This window comes from Microtus pennsylvanicus, chromosome 19, assembly GCF_037038515.1.
Source record: "Microtus pennsylvanicus isolate mMicPen1 chromosome 19, mMicPen1.hap1, whole genome shotgun sequence".
Classification (NCBI taxonomy): domain Eukaryota; kingdom Metazoa; phylum Chordata; class Mammalia; order Rodentia; family Cricetidae; genus Microtus; species Microtus pennsylvanicus.
The window spans coordinates 4,353,904-4,365,029 of NC_134597.1; the positions used below are offsets into that span (position 1 = coordinate 4,353,904).

The following is an 11,126-nucleotide window of genomic DNA, read 5'->3' on the forward strand; positions in this document are numbered from 1 at the left end:
GGCTTTGCCTTAACACTGAACATTGCATCAGTAGCTTCAGTGGTTTTGAAACCTTAGGACTCAGGGACAATAACACAACCTGCTTCTCGGGCTCTTGAGGTTGAGGGAACTTTGCAGCCTCCATCATACGGGATTCCCTCCCCCAGTCTGGTAATAAAATACACTTAGGCTAGAATCAAGAAAATCCCTGCTCCTTAGCATCACCGAGCCAGGCACTGTTCTGGGTGCTGATGAGCAAGCAAGTCGCACACTAGGCCCCTCTGCTCTCACGTAGTTCACTTTTGTGAAAAGTTTCACATCCAGTATGACTGAAAGCATCAGCTTCTCCCCTTATATGGTGGTTAACTCGGAGCAGGTTGGGGCTGGAGCATCACAAACGGTGTGATGGGAGAGCTCGCAGATGGAAAGGAGACAGCAAGGAAACAAAAGGCAAAAACTTTCCCGATTTGTTCAGGTAAACTACTGATCGCATTAACAAAGTTGAAAAATGTTTGGAGAAGCTCTTCCGGTCGCAGGCGCTTCGGAAGCCGCCGATTACGGTCCAACCATGGCCAAGTCCAAGAACCACACCACACACAACCAGTCCCGGAAATGGCACAGAAACGGCATCAAGAAACCCCGGTCACAAAGATACGAATCTCTCAAGGGGGTTGACCCCAAGTTCCTGAGGAACATGCGCTTTGCCAAGAAGCACAACAAGAAAGGCCTGAAGAAGATGCAGGCAAATAATGCAAAGGCCATGAGCGCACGTGCGGAGGCCATCAAGGCCCTGGTGAAGCCCCAGGTGGTGAAGCCCAAGAAGCCAACGGGCTCCACCCGCAAACTCACCCGTCTGGCTTTAATTGCTCACCCCAAGCTTGGGAGGCGGATTAGAAGCTACATGGCCAGGGGTCGTAGGCTCCAAAAAACAAAGCCCAAGGTTCAAGCCAAGGCAGAGGCCTCAGCTGCAGCTCAGGCTCCCAAAGGTGCCCAGGCCCCTGTGAAGGCCCCATAAAAAAGGTCGCAGTCTGCCAGTGTGAAGACAGATGGACTGGTGTGAACACCTACACAGTATTTGCAGATGTTCAGGACCTTATGCTGTTTTTACAAATAAACTTGAGGCAAGTTCTGTTAAAAAAATTTTTTTTTGGAGAAAACAGGAAGCATTAAAGTAGGCAAGTGTGATAAAGCAAGAGGATTTTCGCCCCCTCCCAAACTGGCCTGGCATCTCTTCGAGCCTGACTGTAATCCATCTCTCTGTGGGTCAGTCAGCACGACCTGCTCCTAGTTTAACAGTGTGCACTTCGCAGATAAGATCCCATTCTTCCCTTTCTTATTACGTGCCGTCTGGTAGCCAGGCTGCTGAATTGAACTCAGGGATGCTTTTAGATCGGTGTCATGAAATACACAGTTCGCCGTATCTCCATAGAGCATATTACTGTCCCTCAGAGAGTGATACCCGACAGAAACAGTAAAGAGCAACTTATCTAGCATCTAACAAGCCTTTCTTTCCCCAGGACGGGAGGCACTGCATGTAAGTCTTGGCATTACAGAGTGACCACAATGAGGACATTGTAAGGCAGCCCATGCCGACCATTGTTTCTGGAAAACCTATACACCAGGGCTTGTGCTTGAAGACCTCCGACAGGTGAAGCTCCATTTCAAATGAAATGCAGTGAACAGTCCAATTTTCTGGAAATGCCAGAGAGAGAAGCCTCTGTAGGTTTCCTCCGTGGGAAGGAGGAGCACTTGGCACTACATGAGAGAAGAGAATAGATTGCTGTTGAGAGACTTTGCTGCAGGCTCTTAATAGGAGCACAGAATCCAGCTTGCTCCGGGCGTTTCCATTGGCTTTGAGCATCCTGAGGTTTACACTGGGCTATGCTATGACTCTCAGAGGGATTGGTAAAGGTGCTATAGAAGGAAGAACTTGCACACAGATGGTTTTTTCAACCAACAGCATTGTTGTTTACTGTTTCTGCTGGAAACAGACTAAAACTGTGGAAACACCTTGTCCTAAGTCAGTGGAAGACATCATTCTTCCCTCAACATATCCTTGAGACATGCATTAGTTTTTCTTTTGGAGCCATAGCTTTCACTGGGAATCTGTTCCTGCTTTCTATAATACTCTATAGGATAACTCATGGATATAAAATTAGCACACAACATGGTGAGGATACATGAATAGGAAATGCCATTAAGACACTTGTTTCCTAATTTATCAATCAGTACAATTTTTCTCTTGGAAGATTAAGCACATATTCTAGTTATGACTGGCCTGATGGTTCACTTTTCATACAGTGCTCTGTGGAATAGTTTCTCTGGAGAATGGGCGTGGGGGGATAGGTGAGATCATTCACACACACAAAGTTCTTTGAGACGTTCATGTAACATGTCTTGGTTTCATTTACAGCCCTTCCCCCAACTCTTCAGAGATGTACTATCTTTTATCTACTTACCCAACTTTATGCTTCCCCTCCCAATCAAGGTCAATTTATGCTGCCCAAATATTCCGGTATGAGTGGCCTTTGACTGGAGCTTGGTAGATTTACCAGGGGTACCCATTTAGAGAAAACGGGTCCTACCTGTCTCAGCAGATGACAGCTGCCAAGAGCTCCTGCCGAGGCCATCTCGGCGCTGAGACTTGCTCATGCCTGGACTTACACGTGTCTTGTGCATGCTGAGGTGACTTCAGGTGACTTCAGGAGCTCTACATTTTTCTCTGCTCCCCTCCAGACTCTCCCCTCCCCCTCCAACCCTTTCCCAAGGTCCCCATGCTCCCAATTTACTCAGGAGATCTTGTCTTTTTATACTTCCCATGGACATTAGATCTATGTATGTCTCTCTTAGTGTCCTCATTGTTGTCTAGGTTCTCTGGGATCATGATTTGTACGATGGTTTTCTTTGCTTTATGTCTAAAAGCCACCTATGAGTGAGTACATGTGATACTTGTCTTTCTGGGTCTGGGTTACCTTACTCAAAATGATGTTTTCTAGTTACATCCAGTTTCCCACAAAACTCAAGATGTTGTTATTTTCTTCTGTTGTGTAATACTCCATTGTGTAAATATACCACATTTTCCTTATCCATTTTTTGCACAAGGGGCATTTAGGTTGTTTCCAGGTTCTGGCTATGACAAACAATGCTGCTATCAACATAGTTGAGCGCATGTCCTTGTGGCACAATTGAGCAGCCTTTGGGTATATACCCAAAAGTGATATTGCTGGGTCTTGAGGAAGGTTGTTTCCTAATTTTCTGAGAAATCGCCACACTGACATCTAAAGGGGTTGTATCAGCTTGCATTCCCACCAACAATGCAGAAGTGTTCCCTTTTCCCCACAACCTCTCCAGCATACATTGTCATTAGTGTTTCTGATCTTGGCCATTCTTACAGGTGGAATCTCAGAGTTGTTTTGATTTGCATTTCTCTGATGACTAAGGATGTTGAACTTTTTTTAAGTGTCTTTCAGCCATTTTAGGTTCCTATGTTGATAATTCTCTGTTTAGGTCTGTACTCCATTTTTTAAAATTATTTTTGATGACCAATTTCTTGAGTTCTTTGTATGTTTTGGAGATCAGCCTTCTGTCTGATGTGAGGTTAGTGAAGATCTTTTCCCATTCGGTAGGCTGTCGTTTTGTCTTGTGACTTGTCACTCTTAAAAAGTTATTTTTTGACCGGACTTAGTAGAAGTAGAAGCTCTCATCCCAGTCAGCCTATGTCTGTTGGTACCTGCTCCTGGGATTTTTCTTTGGGTTCCTTTTTTCTCTTGCCTAGACACTCAGTATATTCCTAGCACATCATTTCTTCAGATCAGTGCGCTGGTGTTTGTGTTGTAGAGTGTAACAAGATACTGAATCTTGGGTACTTGGGTACTGGGCTTCTCATCTTCTTTGTTTAAAAGCTTTCTGACAACATATGGGTAGACATCATCTTCTTTAGAGATTAAAAAGCTATCCGATTGTACTAACTCTTTTAGGGCCCAACTACTAAGCCATCTGTCACTCTAAGAATACCCTTCTTTATTGTTTGTTTCTGTGTTTTGTTTTTGTTTCTGTTTTTTGTCATACAATAATCAAGTTGAGAATCCTCAGCTTAACATCCACAATGCATCTGTGAACAGACTTGTGCTCCCTCTATCTTGTACTCTGTCTCCTACAACAAGATTGCCCCTTACTCAACAGCAGGCACACAGTCTGCTGTGGACCAAGACATTTTGTGAGAAAACACTGTTTTTCATCCCCACCACTGATCTGGACCACCCAACCCTTTCACACTTCACCCAGAGCATCGGCAGCTGCTTCTGACCATGCACTTCTCGAAGAAAATAGGAAGCTTATGTTCATCATCCATTTCAATGAGTTTCTGACAGCTTGTGGCTGGGGAGAAGATATATTTTAGCTTCATCTTTATATAGCTAGTTGACAAAGAAAAACCACACACACACACAACCACAAAACAAAAACGTGTGACATTGTTTTCTTGAAAGAATTCTAAAAGCCCTTATTGAATGAGAGTTCAAATGAAAACCCATTCCCTAAATTGGTAGATTCAACCTAATATTAAATACATAACTATTTCACTGTACCTAGAGGTTGTAATAAAAATGTAAGTAGATTTATTCCAGCGGGGGTTCCAGGCTACCACCAAAGTACCTCTGATCTCTGGCCTGGGGTTCTTTCCTGTAATGTAACTCATTTGATTCTTTTGTACTTGGCACCTTCAAAGGTATCAGAATCCTGTGGCTTCTGAGTTATCGTTTCATGCTTCTGATTGGATAATTACTGCCATCTCTTCTTGCCCCGGCTCCTTCTGCACTGTTTATTGCACATTTGAAGCTACATACATATTTTTGCATCTGCCTCCCTGCCAATCCACCTGTGAATGGTTCTATACAGAAATACAAGGTGTTGACTGTCCACTGTGCCTTTTGTGTGCTGGGAGTGGCTTTTGTACTGCTTTTCTGCAGTTCTTTGCCACTAACATGAAGATGTTTGTTTAAACTGTTAGGCTCCTGCCACGGCCCAAAGGAAAGGATGGAGGGGATGGGGCAGGTGCTTTGGGCGCTGCTGAAGGCTGGGCCTAACTTGGGTCAGCAACAACATGGCAAAGAAGCTCTCACCAGAGAGTAAAGTAAAAAGGAGAGCAACCATTTTCTCAGAAATACCAGGCTCTTCTCAATCCTGATAAGTGAACGTGAAATCTAAGATTCTATTGGATATCCAGGCTATAGTCTCACTCAAAATCCAAGTACAAACCCAGCTTACATCTGAAGCCATTCCAGGCTCCCTTTCTCTGCTAAATGTCCATTATTATCATATATGTGGTCTTTGTGGCTCTAGACTCAGTGCTGAATTCTAGAAAAATCCCCGAAATAGTCATTAAAGGAAAATTTCTTTTTTTAAAATTTATTTATTTATTTATTAAAGATTTCTGCCTCCTCCCCGCCACCGCCTCCCATTTTCCTCTCCCTCCCTTAATCAACTCCCCCTCCCTCATCAGCTCGAAGAGCAATCAGGGTTCCCTGCCCTGTGGGAAGTCCAAGGACCACCCACCTCCATCCAGGTCTAGTAAGGTGAGCAAGGGAAAATCTCTTAACATTGTGGCAACCGAGGAGACCCCTGTTTCCTTGTTATATGAAAATACAGTATGTAAAACATAGCCCTGTTTTATTGTACCCACATCAGATACACACAGCAACACATGGGGCAAAATGACATTAGACACACCAAAATAATAGCTTGGAATATCTCTAAGTGTTTGGATAACAAAAGGATTATATATATATATATTTTTTTTCTTTCCATCGTCTTTATTTTTATAATGGATTAAGAGAGCAAATGCTACACATTGTGATTGACACCATAAGCAGCTTGGCCTCCTGTATAAAAGGCTCTTATTAGAGTTTACATATAAGACCCACAAACAAGGCAAAAGGCTGCGCTGGGCTTGTTTACTTCCCAGAGCAGTAACTTGCTGTTTTCCATAATGATTCACCATCTCCAAACATGCAGACAAGTGCCAATAGACTTCAAATTCGCTGGTTTCCTCAAGACTTTAAACGGCACCATTCAGTGTCTCGCTGTGTGTTTCCCTTGTGTCTAACACAACACCCTTTCCAGGTGGTTCAGGAGGAAATTGCTTAGAATTGGAAACAGCAAGTAGAGTGTTTAGAAAATGGTATCATCACAGTGTTTCCAGACATCCAAACGCTTCACATTGTTCCATTCTTTTACACGTAGTAATATGGCCTTCATTTGTTGTATTTAAAGTTTTTTTTTCCTGCTTTCCCCTTAATGCCTCCCAAAGTTGGGTCTTTCTTTTCTTTTTGTCTCTTTGACGTTTTTTTTTTTTTTTTTGATCTCCTTCCAAAAGTTTTATGACAGCTGCATTTAAATGACCGCTTCGGGCAACAGAAGTCAAAGATGAAATTGAATTATGCTTCCAGACTTGGCACGCGAAATCAAGAAAAATTTCATTAATCACGATTAATTAATACAGAAACACAGTGGTAGCGTTGTGATTATAATGTATCTGGAACTTAGCATATTTACATGGTAAATATGTAAGTTGACATTTACACGGTAGAGGGGAAAAGGGAGTGAGTCTTTGCTTAGCACAGCATTTCATAATAGATAAGCTGGGTAGGAGAGAGAGAGAGAGAGAGAGAGAGAGACAGAGAGACACAGAGACACAGAGACACAGAGAGAGAGACAGAGAGACACAGAGAGAGAGACAGAGAGAGACAGAGAGAGAGACAGAGAGAGAGGAGAGAGAGAGAGAGAGAGAGGCAGACAGAGAGAGAGACAGAGAGACAGAGAGAGAGACAGATAGAGAGAGACAGACAGAGAGAGAGACAGAGAGACAGAGAGAGAGACAGATAGAGAGAGACAGTCAGAGAGAGAGAGAGACAGAGAGAGAGACAGAGAGAGAGACAGAGAGAGACAGACAGAGAGAGAGAGGCAGACAGGACTCAAGAAGAGGTGTTATATACTTGTGGAGGGAAGGGCTTTAATTGCCCTTTCGCTTTTGATTTCCGGAAGAACAGTTGTGTGTCACAGGTATCTCCATCCCAATTTTGTTAGACTCTGCCTCATGTAAGGCCAGGTGTCACTGTGGAAATGACTTGAAATGATAATAACAACATATTCCAGTGACTAATAACCACATGTGGAAATGCCTCTTCTAGATAAGGGACTGCTAACAAGCATTGCCTGCTTGTATTCTTTTGTATGGACTCTTTTCCTTTGTGGCAATAAACTTATCAGTCGAGTATTTGGAATGTGTGTTATAATTTAACAGTATTTAAACAGGTGATAAACTTAAGGGATCAACTGCAGCAGAAGAGAAATATTCCTTAAGGGGAAATATGGGAAGCAAGAGAGAAGGAGGAGGGAAGGAGATGAAGAAGACTCCATGTTAAAACAGAAGGGGGAGAAAAGTTGTTTCCGACATGGACCTCCAACCTACAGTCGTCTGGAGAGCCTGTTCTCCAGAGTCATTTCACTACCAGTAATGTCCAAGATGGAGCTCCACAGCCAAAACAGGAGCTCCTTGAACAAGGAGCCTGAAGGCACTGTCTGTGTCTGGCTCTACCTTTTGTCTCAGCTGACTCACTTACACCTCTGCTCCCTCATCTCCCCCAGGATGACAGTCGTCTTTCCCGTTGTTCTTTCTTGGACTTTTCGACACACGTGCCAGGCCTCCATACAGCTCTGTCTCGCTGATGCTAGGCCACATGACTTCTTTAGCCACTGAGATATTCCAGAATCCACGTTTGCAAATCTTGAAGAATATTCAGACAATGGAGGTTTTTCTCCTGCACTGTTGCCTTGCCATAGGGAGATTTTGATCCAGGAGATCCAGAAGATTTTGATGCACGCCACCTGGAGTGCAGTGGTCCCAGTTAGACAAGGGAAAGGGACTCAAGTTTCTTTGGCTACATATGAACGAATGCAGGAGAAATCCGCAGGCTGACCCATGGATGTGTGGTCAACGTAGCACCTGTTCACTGATGCATGCCACTCACAGTAATTGTGTTCATAATTATCTATTATGTGATGTTATTGCAAAATTGACTGGTGGGTTTATTTTTCTTGGTTGTTTTCTTGTTTAATCCTGAAAATAGGTTCTATTACAAAGCTCTGACCAGCCTTCAACTTATGATTCTTCTACTTTGGCCACCAAAGTACTAGGATTCCTACTGGGGGACACCACACAAGATCCCAGATTCACTTTTAATTTATTTTCTTCTCTTCTTCCCTTCTCCACCTCTCTTCCTACTACTTCTAGACTATGGGAAGTAGGCAGACCTTGCCATCGAGTCACTTGAGATAATTTGGCCCTAATTAGGAAAATGAGACTTTCATTCTTGTTGATTTATATTTTGAGCAGTGACATCCTGGAACAAAATCCAGTGAGCAGACAGAGACAAATGACAGGGCACTAAATAAACAGAGTTTTTCTTTCCCATACCTAAATCCTTGGCACTGGTTTGGAAATGGCAGGACCAATTCTAAGAGTTGAATGTTTCTTCTTTGGCCACAACTACTCTTTCTATCCAATAAACTATTTTATTTAATACAAAGTTCAGTTATTGTAGAGTAAAACACACAAAATGTGTTTCTTCCAATGTCTGACAGTGTAATTCTATTCTACACAACTGCCACAGGAGAAACAACTGTCTGAGGAGAACCCAAGCATACTGAGGACACTATCACCTACCCAGGGACTGTTCTCTTAAAGAATGCATCTAGCAGCAGCCCAATCATATAAAGTATATCTCTCTCAAAGTCAGTAGACATAGAGTTGAATAATTAAAATGGTAACCTTGGATGAATCCCCAGCTTTCTTGTACTCTGACGTTATTGTTTATAACATGAGAATATTGTGCAAAACAACGTGTAAAGTCAGCTGAAAGTCTGCACAGTGAGAAGAGCAGCATGGAGCACCAGGAAAATTCTAGACCCTGAGCATAATTGGAAGCCATAAATGACAAAGTGACAAGCCCGTAGTGGGGTTCCATGTTTCAAAGAGGCTGTGGATCTGATACTAATGTGCTAAGGGTCTAAGGGGCATCCGAGGCAGAAGCACGCTCACTAAAGTAAAGCTGGTGGAAGGTGAGCCTCCCAGAAATCTGAAATCCATTCTGTAGAACCAGGGCCTAAAACAAGACTGCTTGCTCTAAAGGGCTCTGTGCACCAACCTTCATTGATTCAGGAGTCTGTGTATTCTGGAGCTTTACTTACCTACCATCAACCATGCTGTGAAAATATTAAATGAAACATTCCTAAGGAAATAATTCTATCATGGCACATTTTTATGATTTTTCTGTTTTATCATCAGTTATTGTTGTTAATCTTCTGCCATTCCTAATTTATTAACTAAGATTTATCATAAGTACATGTAGGATAAAACATTGTATCTAGGGATTGGATCTACCCATGGTTTCAGGCATTTCCTGGGTCAGTCAGGAAACAAATTCCCCATGACAGGGACTAGTATATGTACTGAGTGTGGAATAGATTTTCCTTCAAACATGTGGCAATTTGCAAGACTCCTGTCTCAACCCCTGTGCTGACTGATGTTTGGGATCAGATGAGCATGGCCCAAGGATGGGACAGGAATCGGTAGGAGCACCAGAGCAGAGGCCACGAATCTAGTAACCTACATTGTGTAGCCAGTGACTGCTGGTTTGTTTTCCGACCTTCCAGACCAAATAATCACCCAGAAACTATATTAATTACAACACTTTTTGGCCCATGTCTCAGTTGTATTTCTAGCTAGCTCTTACATCTTAAATTAATCCATTTCTATTAATCTGTGTAATGCCACAAGACTGTGACTTACAGTAGAGGTTCTGGGTCCTTCTACTTTGGCAGCTACATGGTGTCTCTCTGACTCTGCCTACTCTCTCTATGTATCTCTTGCAACCTGGCTATAATCTGCCCTGCCATGGGACAAAGCAGCTTTGTTCAACCAATAAAAGCATCGCATATACAGAAGGACATCCCACATCAAAATTGTGCCATGACTTTTAAGAGATTATGAATCCTGGGCTGGGGTTATAGCTTATTGGGAGAATGTTTGCTTCATATTCAGGTAACCCTGGGTTAGATCCCAAGCACTGCATGAAACTGGACATAATGAGGCATGCTTGAATCCTAGTGCTAGGGCACAAAAGGCAGAAAGATTAGAACTTCAAGGTCATCCTGAGCTACTTAGGCATCTCAAGGCCAACCTGGGGTTCATGAAGCCCATCTTTGAAAAGAGAGAGCCAGAGAGAGAGTGACAAAGCGAGAGAGGAGAGAGAGAGAGAGAGAGAGAGAGAGAGAGAGAGAGAGAGAGAGAGAGAGAGAGACTCTCACTGGAAGCAACCCACACAAGGATAAAGATGTTGTTAGCACGTCTGTGGAAGCAGAAAACGTTGTCCTGGATGGGATTTATGGCTGACAGCCCAGAAACCACACTGCAAATCATTTGGAAAATCATGTTTGTCAACAGAAAATTAAAACGTCTTTAATGGTAGTTGCTTAAATGCCGTTTCTTGTGTTCACCACAGCCTCCTTTCCTGGGGAGAAAATTTTCAAATTTGTCATTATTATCCTCTCTTGGATGTGGCTCAAGGCAGTTGTTACACGAACATAAACCCAAACACAACAATCAGCTTCCAAATCGGATGCCAATGTCATGTACGGAAACAACGTGACAACCACAGCAGAGAGTGGACCAGCAGGCTTGTCAGGGTGCCAGCGGAAGACAATGTCTACGCTTCTCCCACTAGATCTGCCTTGAGAATGTTCTGGTTTCCACATCTGACCCAGGGTTTCTGGAACGAGGAGGCTGTCTTGATCTGCGAAGTCCTATGCAGCACCACTTTGACATGAATATAAAACCGAGAATTACCCAGGTGACCCCGTTCAGGCTGGGAACACGATGATGTGATAATGTTCCTCGTTTTACACATGGAAAAACCCCAGAGCAGACAGGGGTCTATTAAGTCACTTGCATTTTTAAGTTGTTTATGTAGATTTCACTTTTCTCAACTTGGCTCATACCCTGGTATTTTCTACATGAGTTCATCTTCATGCTTCTGGTAGGTTTTCAATACCATGTCATGTGAGAAGAATGTTGGGTTATGTCTCATCAT

At 43.1% G+C, this 11,126-nt stretch overlaps 1 pseudogene; it reads left to right on the top strand.

Moving 5' to 3' along the window:
* Positions 1–517: 517 nt before the first annotated feature.
* Positions 518–1,113, top strand: LOC142838144 (large ribosomal subunit protein eL29 pseudogene; annotated as a pseudogene).
* The last annotated feature ends 10,013 nt before the right edge of the window (positions 1,114–11,126 follow it).